At 37.5% G+C, this 22,841-nt stretch overlaps 1 pseudogene; it reads left to right on the top strand.

Moving 5' to 3' along the window:
- Positions 1-924: 924 nt before the first annotated feature.
- Positions 925-22,841, top strand: part of LOC101153155 (small ribosomal subunit protein eS7-like) — a 32,283-nt pseudogene continuing 10,366 nt past the window's right edge.

The raw sequence follows: 22,841 nt of genomic DNA, 5'->3' as shown, positions 1-22,841 counted from the left end.
TACAGCTATAAACTTCCTGCTTAGTACTGCTTTTGCTGTATTCCGTAGGTTTTGGTATGTTGTGTTTTCACTACCATTGGTTTTTAGACATTTTTTCAGTTTTCTTATGCTCTTCCTTGATCCATTGGTCATTCAGGAGCATATTGTTTAATTTCCATGTATTTGTATAGTTTCCAAAATTCTTCTTGTTATTGATTTCTAGTTTTATTACATTGCGGTTAAAGATACTTGATATTATTTAAATTTTTTGTATGTTTTAAGACTTGGTTTGTGACATAACATCTGGTCTATTCTTGAGAATGATCCATGTGCTGAGGAAAATAATGTGTATTCTGGAGCCATTCGATAAAATGTTCTGTAAATAGCACTGTAGCCATCACAGCTGATGTGCTGAGTCTCACCTGAAGCCAGCAAGTCTCAGAAGTTCACCAAGGCCCTCTATGTAGTACCTGGCATTACTGCTGGTTATTCAGGGCCCAAGGGCTCTTCAGTTGGCAGGTGATGAGTGGTACCACTAGTGGGTCCTTTTCTTTTTCTTTCTTTTTTTTTTTTTTTTTGAGATGGAGTCTCGCTCTGTCACCCAGGCTGGAGTGCAGTGGCGCTATCTCGGCTCACTGCAAGCTCCACCTCCCGGGTTCACTCCATTCTCCTGCCTCAGCCTCCCGAGTAGCTCAGACTACAGGCGCCTGCCACCACGCCCGGCTAATTTTTTGTATTTTTAGTAGAGATGGGGTTTCACCATGTTAGCCAGGATGGTATCGATCTCCTGACCTCGTGATCTGCCCACCTCAGCCCCCCAAAGTGCTGGGATTACAGGCGTGAGCCACTGCGCCCGGCCAGTACTGGGTCCTTTTCCTCAAGGCAGCAGGTTCCCTTTTGCCCCAGGGTATGTATAGAAATTTTACCTGGGATCTAGGGCCTAGAATGGGGGCCTCATGTCTCCGACCAGTGCCCTATCCTGCTGTGGTTGAACTGGTATCTAAGATGCAAGACAAAGTCTTCTACACTCTTCCTTCTCTCCTCAAGTGGAAAAAAGTGATCTCTTTTGGAGCTGTGAGCTGTGCAGCTTCTTGGTAAGGGAGGGATGATACCAGCACTCCCTTAGCCACCCAGCTGGTGTCTCAGTATGTCGCATGTCCCCCAGTCACTGTCTCTGGGCTTAGGTCAGCCCTATGACTTGTCTAAGAGTTGCAGTCCTCATGGCCTAGACTGCCTTTCATGTTTACCAAGAGCACTTTGGCACCCAGTGGCGGTGAGGTTTGCCATTCAGAGCACTGGAATCAGTGATTTTCTTCTGGCTCAGGCTGTTCCCTCTGTGGGCGGGTGTCAGCTAAGAGTGGTCTGGTTTTCTGTCTTGTACTAACAGAACAGCAATGAGTTCAATGCATCACAATTCCTGTGTTCTTCTTCCCCTCAGGGCCCAGAAATGCTCCCCACACCAGGCTGAAGGTGCTGGGGGTGCGAGGGGCATGGCATTGGTGATTCAGGACTATTTTTTTCTATCTCTTCATTAAAACCCGGTTCTATGAGTGCTCACCTGATTTGTTATTCTTATAGTGGTGTTTTTTCTGTGTAGATAGCTGATGCCTGTTAACTTCGTGTCCTTCTTTGTAAGGGGGGGTTGGGAGGGGTAGGAGGAGATGATCAGTGGAGCTTTCTATTCTGCCATCTTGCTCTGCCTCCTCTGGATGTATTGCTTTTATATATGATTTTATCTATTTACAATCAATTATGTTCCACTTATCCATATCTCTATTTCTTCCTCAGGAAGAATTATATTTTTTGATATTTTGTAAAAATTGTAAAACAGATGTTTTAAAAATGATTAATCCCAAATTTCACCCTCCACTTCAAGCACATTGTTTTTCATTTTCAGGAGATGTCGCTGTATATTCTTATTCTTTATTTTCTTGTATAAACCCTAAGATGATTCACTGAGCCATCTCCCCCTGGGTCTGATCCCTGGTCTGAGTTATATGGTAATTATATTAAATATACTAAGCAATTTGGAGTGTACAAATACTTTTACTTCCTCTTCTCACTCAGGTTTCTCTATTCATGAATTTATAAAGGTTTCACAATACACATTTGAGGTTACATTTTATAAAGGTCCAATATATATCTATTTAAATTTATTTCTAAGAACTGTTGTCATTATTATGAAATGAAAAACTTCAGATAAATTAAATTTAAAAGTTAATTTGAGCAAAAGATGATTCATGAATTGAGCAGCCTCCAAACCACAAGACATTCATGGATCTCCACTCTGCAACATGGGAAGGCAGTAATTACAGAGAGAAAATAAGAGTGATGTACAGAAATAGCTTGCTTGGTTACATCTGGCATTTGCCTTATTTGGTCATGATCTGATCAGTTGGCAGCCTGTGACTGGCTGAAGCTCATATGCTGTAATTATCTGTGACTCAGCTATTTGTTACAGAAATATACTCCAGAGTTAGGCTTTCAGTTTGTTTACAAATTTAGGTTGCAGTTTTCTACACAGGGACTCAAGGTACCCAGGCTACTTCTGGTCAAACTTAACTTGATTTAACATAATGAAGTTTTGTTATGTTAAATAAATGCTGTTGACTTTTCAATATTTATCTTATATCTGGCCAGTTTTTAATGTTGTTGTATTATTTTGAATATTTTTTAATCTACTAAAATTATTAATAACTATTTCATTAATAATTTTAGTAAACTAGGTTTTATAGGTATATAATTATGTCATAAGTGAATGATATATTATTCTTTTTTCTTACTAGTGTTTATCCCTTTTATTTCCTTTCATGTCTTATTACTTTACCAACAATTTTCATTACAATATTTAAAAATAGAAGGTAGGTATTCTTGTTTGTTTCTAAAGTGAAGGAGAATGCCTAGAATTTTGTTATTGGTGAGCTTTTGTTTTGCTTTGTGAAATAGGAAATCTAATGTCACACCTCAATGAACTAGAGAAAAAAGAACAAACCAAACCCAAACGAGCAGAAAAAAAGATATAATAAAGATAAGAGCAGAACTAAATGAAATTGAAACAAAAAATACAAAAAAAAAAGAAACAAAAAGCTGGTTTCTGAAAATAACTAGCAACATTAACCAAGAAAAGAAGAGAGAAGATCTAAATAAGCAGAACTAGAAATAAAAAGGGAGCTATTACAACCAATAGCACAGAAATACAAAAGGTCATTCAAGGCTACTATGAACATCTTTATGTGAACAAACTGAAATTTTAGAAAAGATGGATAAATTCCTGGAAATATACAATCCTCCTAGATTAAATCAGGAAGAAATAGAAACTATGAACAGACCAATAATAAGTGGTGGGATGAATTAGTAATAAAAAAATTGCCAACAACAAAAAAGTCCACAGCCAGATGGACTTACAGCTGAATCCTATCAGACATTTAGACAAAAATTGGTACCAATCCTACTGAAACCATTCCAAAAGACAGAGAAAGAGGGAGTCCTCCCTAAATCATTCTATGAAGCCAGTATCACCCTATCACCCTAACACCAAAACCAAGAAAGGACATAACAACAACAACAACAAACTGCAGACCAACATCCCTAATGAACATAGATGCAAAAATCTTCAACAAAATACTAGCTAACAAAATCCAACAGCATATCAAAAAGATAATACACCATGACACCATGATCAAATGGGTTTCATACCAGGAATGCAGGGATGGTTTAACATATGCAAGCCAATAAATTTGATACACAACATAAACAGAAATAAAAATGAAAACCATACAATCATATCAATAGATGCAGAAAAAGCATTTGACAAAATCCAGCATCCCTTTTATGATAAAAACTCACAACAAAATAGGCCTAGAAGGGAAGTACCTCAAAGTAACATAGGCATCTATGACAAACCCACAGCCAACATCACACTGAATGGAGAAATGTTGACAGCATTCCCCCTGAGAACTGGAACAAGACAAGGATGCCCACTTTTACCACTTCTATTCAACATAGAACTGGAAGTCCTAGCCAGAGCAATCAGACAAGAGAAAGAAATAAAGGGCATTCAAATTGTAAAAGAGAAAGACAAACTACTGCTTTTTGCAGGTGGTATGATTGTATACCTAGAAAATCCTAAAGACAACTCCAAAAGACTCTTAGATTTAATAATTGAATTCAGTAAATTCTCAGGTTACAAAATCAATGTACACAAATCAGTAGCACTGCTATACACAGATAATGACTGAGAATGAAATGAAGAATGCAATCTATTTTACAACTGAAAAGCAAATAAATAAGTAAAATACTTAGGAATGTATTTAACCAAGGAGGTAAAAAAATCTCTGCAAGGAAAACTACAAAACATTGCTGAAAGATATCATAGATGACACAAACAAGTGGAAACGCATCCCATGCTCATGGAAGGGTAGAATCAATATTGTGAAAATGAACATACTGCTGGCTGGGTGTGGTGGCTCATGCCTGTAATCCCAGCACTTTGGGAGGCCGAGGTGGACGGATCACCTGAGGTTGGGAGTTCGAGACCAGCCTGACCAAGATGGAGAAACCCCATCTCTACTAAAAATACAAAATTAGCAGGACGTGGAGGCACAAGCCTGTAATCCCAGCTACTTGGGAGGCTGAGGCAGGAGAATTGCTTGAACCCAGGAGGCAGAGTTTGCAGTGAGCCGAGATTGTGCCATTGCACTCCAGCCTAGGCAACAAGAGCGAAACTCCGTCTAAAAAAAAAAAAAAAAAAGAACATACTGCCAAAAGTAATAGTAGACAGATTCAATGCAAATTCCATCAAAATGTTATCATCATTCTTCACAGAACTAGAAAAAACAATCCTAAAATGCATATGAAACCAAAAAAGAGCCCACATATCCAAATCCAGACAAAGCAAAAAGTACAAATCTGGAGGCATCACATTACCAGACTTCAAATCATACTACAAGGCCAAAATAGCATTTTGTTTACTTTGTCAAAGATCAGTTGAATGCCAGTATTTAGCTTTATTTCTGGGTTCTCTATTCTGTTCCATTGGTCTATTGCCTACTTTTATACCAGTATAAAACAGAACAGAATAGAGAACCCAGAAATAAAGTCAAATACTTACATTCAACTGATCTTCAACAAAGCAACCAAAAACATAAAGTGGGGGAAATGACACCCTATTCAACAAATGGTGCTGGGATAATTGGCAAGCCACATGTAGAAGAATGACACTGGATCATCATCTCTCACCTTATACAAAAATAAATTCAATGTGGATCAAAGACTTAAATCTAAGGCTCGAAACCATAAAAATTATAGAAGATAGCATCAGAAAAACTGTTGTGGACATTGGCTTAGGAAAAGAATTCATGGCTAAGAACCCAAAAGCAAATGTTATGAAAACAAAAATGAATAAATGGGACCTAATTAAATTAAAAGCTTCTGCACAGCAAAAGAAATAATTAACAGTGTTAGCGGACAACCCACAGAGTGGAAAAAAATGTTCACAAACTATGCATCTAACCAACGACTAATATCCAGAATCTACAGGGAACTCAAGTAAGCAACAAAGAAAAAATTAATAATCCTATCAAAAAGTGGACTAAGGACACGAATAGACAATTCTCAAAAGATGGTATACAAATGGCCAACAAACATATGAAAAAAAGCTCAACATCACTAATTATCAGGGAAATGCAAATTAAACCCACAATGAGATACCACTTTGCTCCTGCAAGAATGACCATAATTTAAAAATTGAAAACTAGCAGATGTTGATGTGGATGCAGTATAAAGGGAATACTTTTACACTGCTGGTGGGAAGGTAAACTAATACAACCACTATGGAAAACAGTATGGAGATTCCTTCAAGGTCTAAAAGTAGAACAATCATTTGATTCAGCAATCTCAGTACTGGGTATCTTCCCAAAGGAAAAAAGTTGTTATATGAAAAAGACACATGCACACTCATGTTTATAGCAGCATGATTCACAATTGCAAAAATATGGAACCAATCTAAATGCCCACCAACTAATGAGTGGATAAAGAAAATTTGGTATATATACACCATATATATACTCAGCCATAAAACAAAATAAAATAATGGCCTTTGCAGCAACATGAATGGAGTTGGAGACCATTATTCTAAGTGAAGTGGGAGCTAAGCTATGAGGATGCAAAGGCATAAGAATGATATAATATACTTTAAGGAGTTGGGGGAAAAGGTCAGCGGGGGATGAGGGATAAAAGACTACATGTTGGGTACAGTGTACATTTCTTGGGTGACAGGTGCACCAAAATCTCAGAAATCACAACAAGCTAACTTATCCATGTAACCAAAACCACCCGTTCCCAAAAAACTATTGAAATGAACAAAAATTGTGAGGCAAACTCTTGATATCAAAACAATAAACTCAAAGAAATGTCTCTCCTCCTCTTCAAAGATGGATGGTCCATATTATGTTATGTAAGATGCAGATTAATTCAATATAAATTAATATACATAACTGTATAACCCCAGATATATATCACTTTTGATAGTCCTCCATTTCATGTTGCTGAGTTCATATAATGAATATATGACTCAGATTCTTAGAGATGACTAGAAATTAAAGTAAATGCCAAATGTCAGTAGTGTTGGTAAATCAACACACACTGGTTATCCAGCCTAATATATTATGAGGTAATACAACTTCTATATTAGAGCTATTTGTGTCTTCATTGTAAGTGAAACATCCTCATCTTGTACAGGTAGAAATAAACTAGGCTTTAAATCAGTCAGCAAAAGAACGTAAAAATTAGAATCACATTATTCTGCAGAAGGTTATCCCCTTGTGAATATGTATCATAAAATACTAGTTTTTTTGTAAAAAAAAATATGAAGTTGGTATTTTACTGATCAGAATCTAACAACTTAGATCCAAAAGTATATATCTTGTGCTCTTAGATTCCATGCTACTACATGTTTAATTGGTACAGAGAGTACTGAATGCCACTGAGGATCTCTAGCATGCTCTTTCCAGTTTCAGCACTGTAGACAGTGATACATTTAGCTGTGCATCACCTTAGCAGTTCCCTGTCTTGATTAGATGGGATAGTGGAGCCATCACTTGGGTAGCTGGCCATTTTAAGATAGTGTCGCACTGATTAACGCTTTTGTGACTTATATGTGCTGCTAACACTTCATAGTGCTGTTAGGGTTTTAATTTAATGGTGCTTGAAGAATCAAATGAATGTTGTGTTGATGCCTTAAGTACTTGAAAATGTGTTATCATCAGTTTACAATAACATATTAACTAGATCAAAAAATCTCTCCATTTAGCAAAAAGCAGGTAAAAAATGGAAAGTTTACGTTTTGTAGAGTAGGGCAAATAGGAAGTATTAAAATGTGTTTATTGATTCATTTTATAAAACTCATAAATAAGTCCATCAGAATAATCTGTAGTACAGCACTGCAATGTTACTGGGTATTTGAGATGACTTGCTTTTCCTTTCCTCAAATTGTATCTGTTTTATTACTGAGGCTAGAAGAGAAATAAATGGATTTTAACTGGAGATGGAGCATTTTTTAATAGAATATAAATCCCTTAGCCTAACATTCAAAACTCACAAAGTAGCCTTATTAATTGTATTACTCCATTATCACTCTGCTATGAAGAAATACCCAAGGCTGGCTAATTCAGAAAGAAAAGAGACTTAATTGACTCACAGTTCCACATGGTTGGGGATGCCTCATTAAACCTACAATCATGGCAGAAGGCACCTCTTCACAGGGTGGCAGGAGAGAGAATGAGTGCAAGCAAGGGAAATACCAGACGTTTACAAAACCATCAGATTTCAGGAGACTCACTCACTATCATGAAAACAGCATGGGGGAAACTGCCCCCATGATCTGATTACTGCCCCTGGTCCCACCCTTGACAAGTAGGGATTATGAGGATTACAATTCAAAGTGAGATTTGAGTGGGGACACAGAGCCAAAACATATCATTCTGCCCCTGGCCCCTCCCAAATCTCATGTTCTCACATTTCAAAACACAATCATACCTTCTGACAGTCCCCCAAAGTCTTACCTCATTCCAGCATTAACCCAAAGGTCCAAGTCTAAAGTTTCATCTGAAACAAGGGAAGCTACTTTTACCTATGGGCCTGTAAAATCAAAAGCAAGTTAGTTACTTCCCAGATACAATGGGGGTACAGACATTGGGTAAATACACCCATTCCAAATGGGAGAAATTGGCCAAAACAGAGGGGCTACAGGCCCCATGAAAATCTGAAATCCAATAGGGCAGTCATTGAACCTTGAAGTTCCAAAATAATCCCTTTTGACTTCATGTCTCACATCCAGGTCATGCTGATGCAAGAGGTGGGCTCCCATGGCCTTGGGCAGCTCTGCCTCTGTGGCTTTGCAGGGTACCACCCCTGTACTGGCTAATTTCCTGGGCTGATATTGAATGTCTACTGCTTTTCCAGGGGCATGGTGCAAGCTGTCAGTGGATCTACCATTCTGGGGTCTGAAGAATGGAGGCCCTCTTCTCATAGCTCCACTAGGCAGTGCCTCAGTGAGACTGTGTGTGGGGGCTCCAACCCCACATTTCCCTTCTGCGCTGCCCTAGCAGAGGTTCTCCATGAGGGCCTCTGCCCCTGCTACAAATTTCTGCCTGGACATCCAGGTATTTCCATACATCCTCTGAAATCTAGGTGGAGGTTCCCAAACCTCAATTCTTGACTTCTGTGCACCCACAGGCTCAACACCACATGGAAGCTGCCAAGGCTTGGGGCTTGCACCCTCTGATGCTGTACCTTGGTCACTTTTAGCCACAGCGGGAGCTGAAGCAGCTGGGATACAGGGCACCAAATCCTGAGACTGCATGAAGCAGCAAGGCCCTGGGCCTAGCCCAGGAAACCAATTTTTCCTCCTAGGCCTCCAGACCTGTGATGGCAGGAGCTGTTGTGAAGACTTCTGACATGTCCTGGAGACATTTTCCCTATTGTCTTGGAGACTAAGATTAGGCTCCTGGTTTCTTATGCAAATTTCTGGAGGTGGGGCTTGAATATCTCCCTAGAAAATGAGTTTTTCTTTTCTGCCACATTGTCAGGCTGCAAAATTTCCAAACTTTTATACTCTGCTTCCTCTTGAATGCAGTGCCGCTTAGAAATCTCTTCTTCTAGATACTCTAAATCATCTCTCTCAAGTTCAAAGTGTCACAGATCTCTAGTGCAAGGGCAAAATGCCACCAGTCTCTTTTCTAAAGCATAGCAAGTATCACCTTTATTCCAGTTCCCAACAAGTTCCTTACCTCCATCTGAGACCACCTCAGCCTGGACTTCATTGTCCATATCACTATCGGCATTTTGGTCAAAGCCATTCAACAAGTCTCTAGGAAGTTTCAAACTTTCCCACATTTTCCTGTCTTCTTCACTGCCTGTTACCCAATTCTAAGGTTGCTTCCACATTTTGGGGTATCTTTATTGTAAAGATAAAGTACTACTCCCAATACCAACTTACTGTATTAGTCCGTTCTCACGTTGCTATGAAGAAACACCTGTGACTGGGTAATTTACAAAAAACAAAGGTTTAATTGATTCACAGTTCCACATGGCTGGGCATGTCTCATGCAACTTACAATCATGGCGGAAGGCACCTCTTCACAGGGTAGCAGGAGAGAGAATGAGTGCAAGCAGGGTAAATGCCAGACGCTTATAAAACATCAGATCTCGTGAGATTCACTCACTATCACGAAAACTCTCACTACCACAAAAACAGCATGGGGGAAACTGCTCCCAAGACCTGATTACCTCAATCTGGTCCTGCCCTTGACAAGAGGGTATTATGGGGATTACAATTCAAGGTGAGATTTGGGTGGAGACACAGAGCCAAACCATATCATTAATGTTTCCAGATTTTTTTATCTGTACATACATATGTATGTACCTTCCATTTTGAAAAAAATGACTCTACTCCAGGTATGCTTTTGGAACTTTGTATCTGCAACTTTGCTCATAGTCATAACAACTACCATTTATTAAGCATTTATTATGTATCAAGTACATGCAAAGTGCTTTTCATGCATTATCATATTTAATTCTACAACAAGTCTGTGAGGTAGGTACCCTTATTATCCCCATTTTTCACATGAGAATCTGGAAGTTCGAATATGTTAGAAACTTGCCCAATAGCACAAAACCAGCAAGTTTTCAAGCCAGGATCCCAACTCAGTTCTGTCTGATCCCAAAGATCCTGCTGTAATCCATGTTACTGTATGGTTAATACCGTCCATTCTGCATGGGAAACTTCTAAAAATCAGCCCTACCTATCTCATTTATTCAAACCTAAGCAAACTTTAAGATAGAAGTTAAATGCAAACTCCTCCAAGAAGCCTTCTATTAATGACACGTAATATTGCCACTTCTCCCCCTTCAGAGCTATCAAAACCCACACTGATCTTATCATACATAGATCACTTCTTACACATTACTTTGAATTATAATGGTAATTGTTTACCATGTCATATTTTTGTGACTTAATTATAAGTATAGACACTGACATTTCCATTTCTGTATCATCCTCAGCATCTAGCATTTCATCATGTGTATTAGTAAATGCTGAATAAATCTATGAATATTAAGTAATTTACTAACTGAATGAAAGAATATAAGATTGGACTGTTAGAATGCAACAGGTATCTCCTAGTCTAGAGAGTTTACAAAGAAACATTAGTATCTTTGATATAAGGGTAGGAAACTGGCAGAAAAAATATGTTGGAAAAGTCGAGTTTTTATTATTGAATACACAGGTTACTATCCAGAAAGTAATATTCCCTTTTTTCAAACTTCTTAGAAGAATAATATATATTGAAGACCAACTAGGCTTTACATGTATGCACATTTTAAGGATATATATATATATATATATATCTGTGTGTGTATATACATATATATATTTCAACTCAATGGGTAGTTATTATCTTTATTTTACCCTGATTAGAACACTGAAACTCATAGAGTTAAAGTAACTTTTCAAGGTCAAACAGAGTTAGGAGTTGGAGTGAGATTTGAATCTAAGCCCATGCATACATCAGTGCCCACATCTTACAATCCTGAAGTTTTGATTAATAATTGTGGGAAACAACTGTAGCAATTTTATTGATGGGGGAAGGAGTGGCATTTGACAGTACTGAATTCTATTCCACTATAAACTACTTTAAAAACTCTTTGTTATAAAAAGATGCCTTGGCTGTATCACCTGATGCAAGATACAGCTCAGCTTCATTTAAATATTACCTCCTCTGTAAAAGCAGGCATACTCATTCTGTGTATTTCCGTAACACTTTGCTCATGCATCAATCATAGTAATTTTCACACTCTATTGTAACCAGACTGTTATGGCTAGACTATCATCCCTTCAAGAGGAAGGACCACTTCCTGTTTGACTCTGAATTGCCCTTACCTAATACCTAACAAAGTAACTAAGACAAAGTGTTCAATGAACGCACATATAAAGACTAACATTATTGAAACAATGTGGTTGGTTGCTAGGAGAATATGAATAATACTCTCTCAAAGAGTGTATGTTATGGCAGAGAACATGTGACAAATGCAAAAATAACTATACTGCGAGGCCTGAAGGACTAAATACCTTCAAATAATACAAACTGTTTGGCAAGGTCAGAAAAGGGAGAAATTTCTTGTGATTAAGTGGGGTTGGGAGATCAAGAGGGCTTCAAATATCATAGGCTTTGAAGTCATTTGGTCACCATTCAACGAACATTCACTGAGAACCTGCTGTGTGTCAGATACTGTTCTAGACCCACTAGGATTCATAGATAAGACATAACTTTGCTTTCCCAGATTTCAAGGTCTAGTGAGGGAGCAACATGTATAAACAGGCAATGAAAAAAAAATCTGAAAACACAGAAAGAAACACCAAGGAGGATTTATTAAAATAACCACAGTGGTGGCGGCATGATGGTATTAAGGAAGAGTTTCTGAAGGAAGTAGTGAATGAGCTGGATCAAACAAAACTCAGAGGTGACCACAATATTAACACTTAATGGCTGTATAACTTCAAAATTAGCTGGAAAATGTATATGAATAACAATAATAGTTTCAGAGTTCTTGTAAAAATTAAAATAGGTAAAGCATATAAAACTGTAGACTTAGTAGATTGTACTCCAGAGATTATTTTCCTGTCCCTTCTCCCTTTCCTCATTGCCACTTTTTTCTTTCATATGTGAACATTTAGGTGCAGCAAGAATGGTAGATCAGTCCTCCCAGATGAAACATACAGTTGATAAATTTGCTATTCAGGAAATCATGCAATTAGGAAAAGCCTGTCAGTGAAAGTTGTGGCGATACTTAGACTGAAGGTATTTAAAAAGGAATGTGTCAGCAGATGTAGAATCTACTAGCAGCATTTCATTTCTAACAGAGTTAGTTTCATTTCTAACAGAGCATTACTGTGGTGTTAAGTGGAGTTGGTGTTTAAAGGAAGGAATCTGTTTTACTGAGAAGATGCTGAACAGGAAAATAAATAATTCCCTGGCCAAGCACTTCAACCAGTCAATTAGTGTTGAGGTAGAGGTGTTAACCGCTTGTTCTCAACCTACTAAGTGGTAGACTGACAGTATTCATTAATGCTATTTTTTGGACAAGGCTGCAAGAAGCATTCTCACCCTGGACATAAGCAATAAAATATAAAGCCCCAAAATGCACAGTGTTCTTTGTAAGCTCTGCGAAAGCTTAGTCACTGGGTCACAACAGCACAGTTTTCTGCCAAGTTAATTTGCAAGTCATTACCACCTGCAAATCAGTCACAAAGGATCACTCAAATTAAAATAATAGGATGTAGTGGAAATCTTAGCTTTTTCATTTCAATTTATTTACCATAAATGGCTTTGTTTTAAATTTTTGTTTGAAACTAAGCAGTATATTGATTAGTTTTCAACAACTCATGAATCACAGTTCAACACAAATTACTTTAAATTGAGGCAATCAGGAAATACAGCAGACCTGTTTCAGCTTAGCTGCATATATTACAGGGAATGATAATACTAAAATTCTTGGCTTCATCTAGATGCTTCTGATTTTTTCCCCAAGACATAATATACAAAGATGAAAATAGAGACGAAAGTTAAATGCTAGACTTTGGTGGTCTGAGAGGAAGCTGTAGCAAAAGAACATAGAAATGGTCTGCAATTAGTCTAGAATAAATAGAAGTATGTCTTCTCTGGACTAGTATAGAAGTGCAAAGTTTTATCGTTATAACAAAGATAATATGCACCTTATTTTCCTCTGCTATGGTATCTGATTGAAAAGTCAGGTCATCTTATATGGTAACAAACAAATATCCAAGAGCATAATTATAAAGTTAATATCAGTTCCTTAAATGATATTCATAATGAAATGATCCAAATGGATATTCTATTATGTCCACATTTTACAAAGAGTAACTGTAAATCCACAGAAAATGAATGTGTATGGGTGTGTTTATTTATTTTCTTCTAACAAATTCCTCTTTGTATGTCTAATTCCTTTTAATTCATACCCAAAAGTCTACAGAATGACTCCTTTGGGAAACACAGGAAAGAGATGTTGTGCTCCTGTTTTCCAAAATCTGCTCCAGCAAAAAGTCCCGTTTGCTTTCCTATTTGTATTCTTTACCCACTTGGGAAAAACTTCCTTAGTTGACTTTATGGCAGATTTTTTCCAACCTGCATGTGAATACAGTATGGTTCTCATTTAGCCAACATCTAGGAAGTGGCTAGAAAGATTCTTTCTTAGCTTAGGAATATAGTGTCAGGAGATCTGAATCTATTTCACAAATATTTATTGATTGCGTTCCAAATCAGCCAACCTCACTCATTTTTTAAAAATCCCTCCTACAGCAATAGATTATCTCAAATAGAAATAAGCTATAAATCTTTTTAATATAGAATGCTCTTGGTATCATATTTTTCTTTCTGACTTTGGCACTGGTGGTTATGTTCTGATAGAGTTCATTGGTTTTTGTGTATTGGGATGTATTAGATTCCATAACTTTTGTCGCAATTTTAAAACTACAATCCTTCCTGGACTGCTGTCCATCTACAATACTATATCTCAAATTGTTATGGGATGGTTTTATTAAGACTGGCTTCTTTCACCTTTTTCAAGTTAGTTCTATAGACTAAGTGTTACTACCCCTGATGCTCAAAGTATGATCTTAATCTCTTACCTGGAAGTTTGTCAACAATGTGGAATTTTAGGCCCTATCCCAGACCTACTGAATTAGAATCTGCATTATATGGCTCATTCATATGTGCATTAAAATTTGAAAAGTGCAGGTGGAAGATCAGTGTCTGGTATATGGTAGATGCTAAAATAAATATTTGATGGAATGAGTGAATATGATAAAATATTATAACTAGATAGCAGAAATTATATATGATTTGTCTTAAACAAGGACAGTCCAAGAATTTGGAGAAATTTTTAAAACTTTCAAACAAATTTTGAACATTAAAATGTGGAAATAAGTATCAGAAAGGAGGTTAGATTATTTCAGGATATAAGAGCTCTTCTTTTGCATAAAGAAAAGTGGAATGAATCATAAATGTAGTCACGAATTTTAGATATGAGATTATGGGCCCACCATACTTTGTAAATTATATTATCAGATAACAGTGTTACTAATTTTTTTACATTAGTACAATTGTGGAATTAATAATTATAAGAAATTTTTCTCTTTCAATGAAGTTATGATTATTTTGATACACAAAACCTTTCTCATTCCCATATGTGACCGAAGCATGTCTTTCCTTGTGTCCTGTATCTACTTTCTGATTCTGGCTCTGTCCTTACTCCATAGGGACCAAAATCTACAGCATGACACTGTGACACACAAGGGGAAGAGGACAAGCTTTTTATAAATAAAGATTGATTTCAAAAATTAAGTAGGTGATATAATGGCATAATATGTGGCCAAAAATTGATTGAGCCATCAGTAAAGTGATTTATTGTTAGTTTAAAAAGTACACTGATAAATCTGATCAACCTGAAACCCTTAATGATTAAGCGTGAACATCTCTTCTACTATTGTAAAATAAGCTGAGAAAAACAGTATGTCAACATTATATAAAGTAATATTTTTATTAGCTAGAATTTTTTTTTTAATGAACATGGCTTAAAAATGCAATCTGTCATGTTCCTTGTTCAAAACTCTTTTAAGGAACCCTTATTCAAAATGGGATCGCTTGGATAAGCAAGTAACAACCTACAATATATTATTAGGAAATGTTCATGTTTATAAAAATCATTAGGCAAGCTTCCTCTTTGAAGTTAACTGGCACAAACTGGTTGAAACTGGTAAGGCCTTCTGGATTTGCTTTGAGCCATCAAAGACACCTAGAGTTCAGGTCAATCTGTTCCATTTTATAAATACTATAATATCCTTGAGTTAAATCAGCATTATGCTTTATGAGCCTTTCTCAGGGACCACCTAAGGAAATATACTTACACGTGTTTTGAGATGGAGTTCTACTGAGTGATAATTATTGTTTTTGTTTTATGAAATTATAATGCTATGTGGCTTGTCTTTTGTCTTATCCTAGGGAAAATATTATTAAAGGAAAATTAGAGTATAATATACTAATGACACTGGAACAAGGAAAATTCATTCCTTTTTATCTCTAGCTTTCTCATTGAAGTTCTATTTTTCTGTCAATGATTCTTAAGCTTTATGGCACAGCAGAATAATCTCAGGAACTTGGTAAAATGCACATTGGTGGGCCCAAATTGTTCTGAACCGAGATACAGAAATTTCGATTTTTAACAAACTCTCTAGGCAATTGTGATGCTGCATATGCTCTTTTCAAAACATTTCTCTAATGTCTTAACATTTAACATTAGTACACTGCTTATTACCTCAGGCAAGTACTTAATTAAGGATTGTTTTTAACTTTGTGGTATTGCCTTCGATTCTAAAACACACATTGGGATGTTTATGCTTTAGAAGTATAATGGACTATCTAAAATACAAATTTTATTTAAGGCTATCATATCCGTTTCATAAAAGAAATAAATATTACAAGTACTTCTACTTCTCTCAAATAGGAAATATCTTAATTCTTGCTAATTTTTAAGGAAATTATTGTTATGTAAATGTGGTCTGTACAACACTATTAGCTGTTTCAAACCTTATATTTTGTATCCATAAATAAATGGTCAAAAACAACTTAATTACTTAAACACTTTTGACAATATTTTCCTAATAATGGTGTCTGTGGTAAGTTTCATGATGTTAATTGTGTAATAAGTTCAAAAAAATCTAAGAATTCTCCGACAGTGGATTACTGTCAGATTCACATTAATTTTTCAGAAAAAGTCAGAGGCCTAATTAAGCATTTTTAGGCTGCCTTTGTATGCTCTGATTTTTAAATGACTAAGCAATGAGGATTTTATGACTTCTTAGAGACTGTTCCACCCAAAACACACATACAAGCTGTTTTAGAAATGTCCTTGTACAGTTTCACCTCATTACTCCTCTTGGACTCCTTTCTCCTTGCTGTTTAACCTTTGCAAATAAATGTGACCTTCTTGTCTTTATTTGGTCAACACCTACATTGACAGTTATACATGTTTTCTAAACTTTGTAAAGCTTTTATTATGTGGATTGGTCAGGGCTGGACATTTTGTTTAGATTGAGTTCCTTGGAAAACTAAAGGTTGAGTAAAAAGAAAACATTTTGGTGCACAGCTTGTTATTGGAAATCTTTGTAAAATGTATTCATCTGCTTTCTGGTTCTAGGGAGCTCTATATGCTAAAAAAAGTGTGCTCCTTTCTTTGCTGTTTGAATGACTTGTACAGCCATCTGAACATCCATGATTCTTGTGTAATACTGTACATTTAGAAGGGATTGGGTTATATTTGTACTGACCTTACAACTCCAGAGGTTTGAGTACATTGTGAATATGTCTGTGTTACTGGTTAGCTTAAAATTTTTAGTATTTGAATTTCACCCCGTTAATATTTTATTTGACATGCAATAATAAGGAAGTGTGTGTGTGTGTGTGTGTGTGAGAGAGAGAGAGAGAGAGAGAGAGAGGGAGAGAGAGATTGAGTTCTAATTCTTCTTCTTCTTTTTATGTCTAGAGTCAGACCAGCATCCTTTCACTTATTCAGGGACAGCTTAAGTAAAATATACCTAAAATTAAATACTGTGTGAAATAAATGAAAGCCAAACCTGCTTAGAATAATAAAGATCATTTATACTTTATCGGCATTTAAATGTTAACTTTTTAAAAATGCAATAACCAGTGCTGAATTTTGGTTCTCAAATATCAGTCTATAAGGAGTTTTATCAAAGCTAGATAGTAACCAGGGTACCACTTCTTGCTATGTGGTACACCTTTTAATTTTTCCTTTGATATACATTTTCATATTCATTGTTAAATTTTTATATTTAAAAAGGACTTTTTTCTTTAGTGCATTACAATGGTGCTAACTCTGCTCATTATTATCTGCATATATGACTATTCATTTTAATGCTCTAATATCCTTGCAGATTGAATATTATCCAGCAATAACTTGTCCAAACTCATAGCCATTCCAATATATTTAAATTACACTGTTTTTATTGTTTTTCTATTTCCCCATTTAGGGTTGGTGTAGTCGTATTTTGATTTCAATGCATTCTTTAAATTGCTTGTTACTTTTCATTTAAGTTCATTAGTTAAATCTCCCTTTTTCTCTTGGCTTTGCTATTTAAAAAAATATTTTAGGTTATTTTATATTGCAATTTTTTCAGTATGCACATAATGTCTGTATATAAATACTATGGAAATTGTATTATTTTATAACGTTGGTGCTTAATATTTAAGAACATCAATTTATAGCTTGATACAGGCAATTTATGAAAGGCAGATTTAATCAATGTAGTGTTTTTTTTTTTTTACTTTTTAAATATTCACTGGCTACTTTTTCTTTAGAATTTCTGATGGCTGAATCAAGGAGCCAAGATGGCCGAATAGGAACAGCTCCAGTCTGCAGCTCCCAGCATGAGCGACGCAGATGACGGGTGATTTCTGCATTTCCATCTGAGGTACCGGGTTCATCTCACTAGGGAGTGCCAGACAGTGGGCGCAGATCAGTGGGTGCGTACACCCTGTGCGAGCTGAAGCAGGGCGAGGCATTGCCTCACTTAGGGAAGCTCAAGGGGTCAGGGAGTTCCCTTTCCCAGTCAAAGAAAGGGGTGACGGACAGCACCTGGAAAATCGGGTCACTCCCACCCGAATACTGCGCTTTTCTGACGGGCTTAAAAAACGGCGCACCACGAGATTATATCGCGCACCTGGCTCGGAGGGTCCTACGCCCGCAGAGTCTCGCTGATTGCTAGCACAGCAGTCTGAGATCAAACTGCAAGGCGGCAGCGAGGCTGGGGGAGGGGCGCCCACCATTGCCCAGGCTTGATTAGGTAAACAAAGCAGCCAGGAAGCTCGAACTGGGTGGAGCCCACCACAGCTCAAGGAGGCCTGCCTGCCTCTGTAGGCTCCACCTCTGGGGGCAGGGCACAGACAAACAAAAAGACAGCAGTAACCTCTGCAGACTTAAATGTCCCTGTCTGACAGCTTTGAAGAGAGCAGTGGTTCTCCCAGCACGCAGCTGGAGATCTGAGAAGGGGCAGACTGCCTCCTCAAGTGGGTCCCTGACCCCTGACCCCCAAGCAGCCTAACGGGGAGGCACCCCCCAGCAGGGGCACACCGACACCTCACACGGCAGGGTATTCCAACAGACCTGCAGCTGAGGGTCCTGTCTGTTAGAAGGAAAACTAACAAACAGAAAGGACATCCACACCAAAAACCCATCTGTACATCACCATCATCAAAGACCAAAAGTAGATAAAACCACAAAGATGGGGAAAAAACAGAGCAGAAAAACTGGAAACTCTAAAAAGCAGAGCACCTCTCCTCCTCCAAAGGAACGCAGTTCCTCACCAGCAACGGAACAAAGCTGGATGGAGAATGACTTTGACGAGCTGAGAGAAGAAGGCTTCAGACGATCAAATTACTCTGAGCTACGGGAGGACATTCAAACCAAAGGGAAAGAAGTTGAAAACTTTGAAAAAAATTTAGAAGAATGTATAACTAGAATAACCAATACAGAGAAATGCTTAAAGGAGCTGATGGAGCTGAAAACCAAGGCTCGAGAAGTATGTGAAGAATGCAGAAGCCTCAGGAGCCGATGCAATCAACTGGAAGAAAGGGTATCAGTGATGGAAGATGAAATGAATGAAGTGAAGCGAGAAGGGAAGTTTAGAGAAAAAAGAGTAAAAAGAAACGAGCAAAGCCTCCAAGAAATATGGGACTATGTGAAAAGGCCAAATCTACGTCTGATTGGTGTACCTGAAAGTGATGGAGAGAATGGAACCAAGTTGGAAAACACGCTGCAGGATATTATCCAGGAGAACTTCCCCAGTCTAGCAAGGCAGGCCAACGTTCAGATTCAGGAAATACAGAGAATGCCACAAAGATACTCCTCGAGAAGAGCAACTCCAAGACACATAATTGTCAGATTCACCAAAGTTGAAATGAAGGAAAAAATGTTAAGGGCAGCCAGAGAGAAAGGTCAGGTTACCCTCAAAGGGAAGCCCATCAGACTAACAGCGGATCTCTCGGCAGAAACTCTACAAGCCAGAAGAGAGTGGGGGCCAATATTCAACATTCTTAAAGAAAAGAATTTTCAACCCAGAATTTCATATCCAGCCAAACTAAGATTCATAAGTGAAGGAGAAATAAAATACTTTACAGACAAGCAAATGCTGAGAGATTTTGTCACCACCAGGCCTGCCCTAAAAGAGCTCCTGAAAGAAGCACTAAACATGGAAAGGAACAACCGGTACCAACCGCTGCAAAATCATGCCAAAATGTAAAGACCATCGAGACTAGGAAGAAACTGCATGAACTAACGAGCAAAATAACCAGCTAACATCATAATGACAGGATCAAATTCACACATAACAATATTAACTTTAAATGTAAATGGACTAAATGCTCCAACTAAAAGACACAGACTGGCAAATTGGATAAAGAGTCAAGACCCATCAGTGTGCTGTATTCAGGAAACCCATCTCATGTGCAGACACACACATAGGCTAAAAATAAAAGGATGGAGGAAGATCTACCAAGCAAATGGAAAACAAAAAAAGGCAGGGGTTGCAATCCTAGTCTCTGATAAAACAGACTTTAAACCAACAAAGATCAAAAGAGACAAAGAAGGCCATTACATAATGGTAAAGGGATCAATTCAACAAGAAGAGCTAACTATCCTAAATATATATGCACCCAATACAGGAGCACCAAGATTCATAAAGCAAGTCCTGAGTGACCTACAAAGAGACTTAGACTCCCACACATTAATAATGGGAGACTTTAACACCCCACTGTCAATGTTAGACAGATCAACAAGACAGAAAGTCAACAAGGATACCCAGGAATTGAACTCAGCTCTGCACCAAGCGGACCTAATAGACATCTACAGAACTCTCCACCCCAAATCAACAGAATATACATTTTTTTCAGCACCACACCACACCTATTCCAAAATTGACCACATAGTTGGAAGTAAAGCTCTCCTCAGCAAATGTTAAAGAATAGAAATTATAACAAACTATCTCTCAGGCCATAGTGCAATCAAACTAGAACTCAGGATTAAGAATCTCACTCAAAACTACTCAACTACATGGAAACTGAACAACCTGCTCCTGAATGACTACTGGGTGCATAACGAAATGAAGGCAGAAATAAAGATGTTCTTTGAAACCAACGAGAACAAAGACACAACATACGAGAATCTCTGGGACGCATTCAAAGCAGTGTGTAGAGGGAAATTTATAGCACTAAATGCCCACGAGAGAAAGCAGGAAAGATCCAAAATTGACACCCTAACATCACAATTAAAAGAACTAGAAAAGCAAGAGCAAACACATTCAAAAGCTAGCAGAAGGCAAGAAATAACTAAAATCAGAGCAGAACTGAAGGAAATAGAGACACAAAAAACCCTTCAAAAAATTAATGAATCCAGGAGCTGGTTTTTTGAAAGGATCAACAAAATTGATAGACCGCTAGCAAGACTAATAAAGAAAAAAAGAGAGAAGAATCAAATAGACGCAATAAAAAATGATAAGGGGATATCACCACCGATCCCACAGAAATACAAACTACCATCAGAGAATACTACAAACACCTCTAAGCAAATAAACTAGAAAATCTAGAAGAAATGGATAAATTCCTGGACACATACACTCTCCCAAGTCTAAACCAGGAAGAAGTTGAATCTCTGAATAGACCAATAACAGGATCTGAAATTGTGGCAATAATCAATAGCTTACCAACCAAAAAGAGTCCAGGACCAGATGGATTCACAGCCGAATTCTACCAGATGTACAAGGAGGAACTGGTACTATTCCTTCTGAAACTATTCCAATCAATAGACAAAGAGGGAATCCTCCCTAACTCATTTTATGAAGCCAGCATCATTCTGATACCAAAGCCAGGCAGAGACACAACAAAAAAAGAGAATTTTAGACCAATATCCTTGATGAACATTGATGCAAAAATCCTCAGTAAAATACTGGCAAAACGAATCCAGCAGCACATCAAAAAGCTTATCCACCATGATCAAGTGGGCTTCATCCCTGGGATGCAAGGCTGCTTCAATATACACAAATCAATAAATGTAATCCAGCATATAAACAGAGCCAAAGACAAAAACCACATGATTATCTCAATAGATGCAGAAAAAGCCTTTGACAAAATTCAACAACACTTCATGCTAAAAACTCTCAATAAATTAGGTATTGATGGGATGTATTTCAAAATAGTAAGAGCTATCTATGACAAACCCACAGCCCATATCATACTGAATGGGCAAAAACTGGAAGCATTCCCTTTGAAAACTGGCACAAGACAGGGATGCCCTCTCTCACCACTCCTATTCAACATAGTGTTGGAAGTTCTGGCCACGGCAATTAGGCAGGAAAAGGAAATCAAGGGTATTCAATTAGGAAAAGAGGAAGTCAAATTGTCCCTGTTTGCAGACAACATGATTGTATATCTAGAAAACCCCATTGTCTCAGCCCAAAATCTCCTTAAGCTGATAAGCAACTTCAGCAAAGTCTCAGATACAAAATCAATGTACAAAAATCACAAGCATTCTTATACACCAACAACAGACAAACAGAGAGCCAAATCATGAGTGAACTCCCATTGACAATTGCTTCAAAGAGAATAAAATACCTAGGAATCCAACTTACAAGGGATGTGAAGGACCTCTTCAAGGAGAACTACAAACCACTGCTCAAGGAAATAAAAGAGGATACAAACAAATGGAAGAACATTCCATGCTCATGGGTAGGAAGAATGAATATCGTGAAAATGGCCATACTGCCCAAGGTAATTTACAGATTCAATGCCATCCCCATCAAGCTACCAATGCCTTTCTTCACAGAATTGGAAAAAACTACTTTAAAGTTCATATGGAACCAAAAAAGAGCCTGCATCGCCAAGTCAATCCTAAGCCAAAAGAACAAAGCTGGAGGGCATCATGCTACCTGACTTCAAACTATACTACAAGGCTACAGTAACCCAAACAGCATGGTACTGGTACCAAAGCAGAGATATAGATCAATGGAACAGAACAGAGCCCTCAGAAATAACGCCGCATATCTACAACTATCTGATCTTTAACAAACCTGAGAAAAACAAGCAATGGGGAAAGGATTCCCTATTTAATAAATGGTGCTGGGAAAACTGGCTAGCCATATGTAGAAAGCTGAAACTGGATCCCTTCCTTACACCTTATACAAAAATCAATTCAAGATGGATTAAAGACTTAAACGTTAG

This window comes from Gorilla gorilla, chromosome X (genome assembly GCF_029281585.2).
Source record: "Gorilla gorilla gorilla isolate KB3781 chromosome X, NHGRI_mGorGor1-v2.1_pri, whole genome shotgun sequence".
NCBI lineage: Eukaryota > Metazoa > Chordata > Mammalia > Primates > Hominidae > Gorilla > Gorilla gorilla.
The sequence above is the reverse complement of the archived record's forward strand: the minus strand, read 5'-3'. Positions and strand labels throughout refer to the sequence as shown.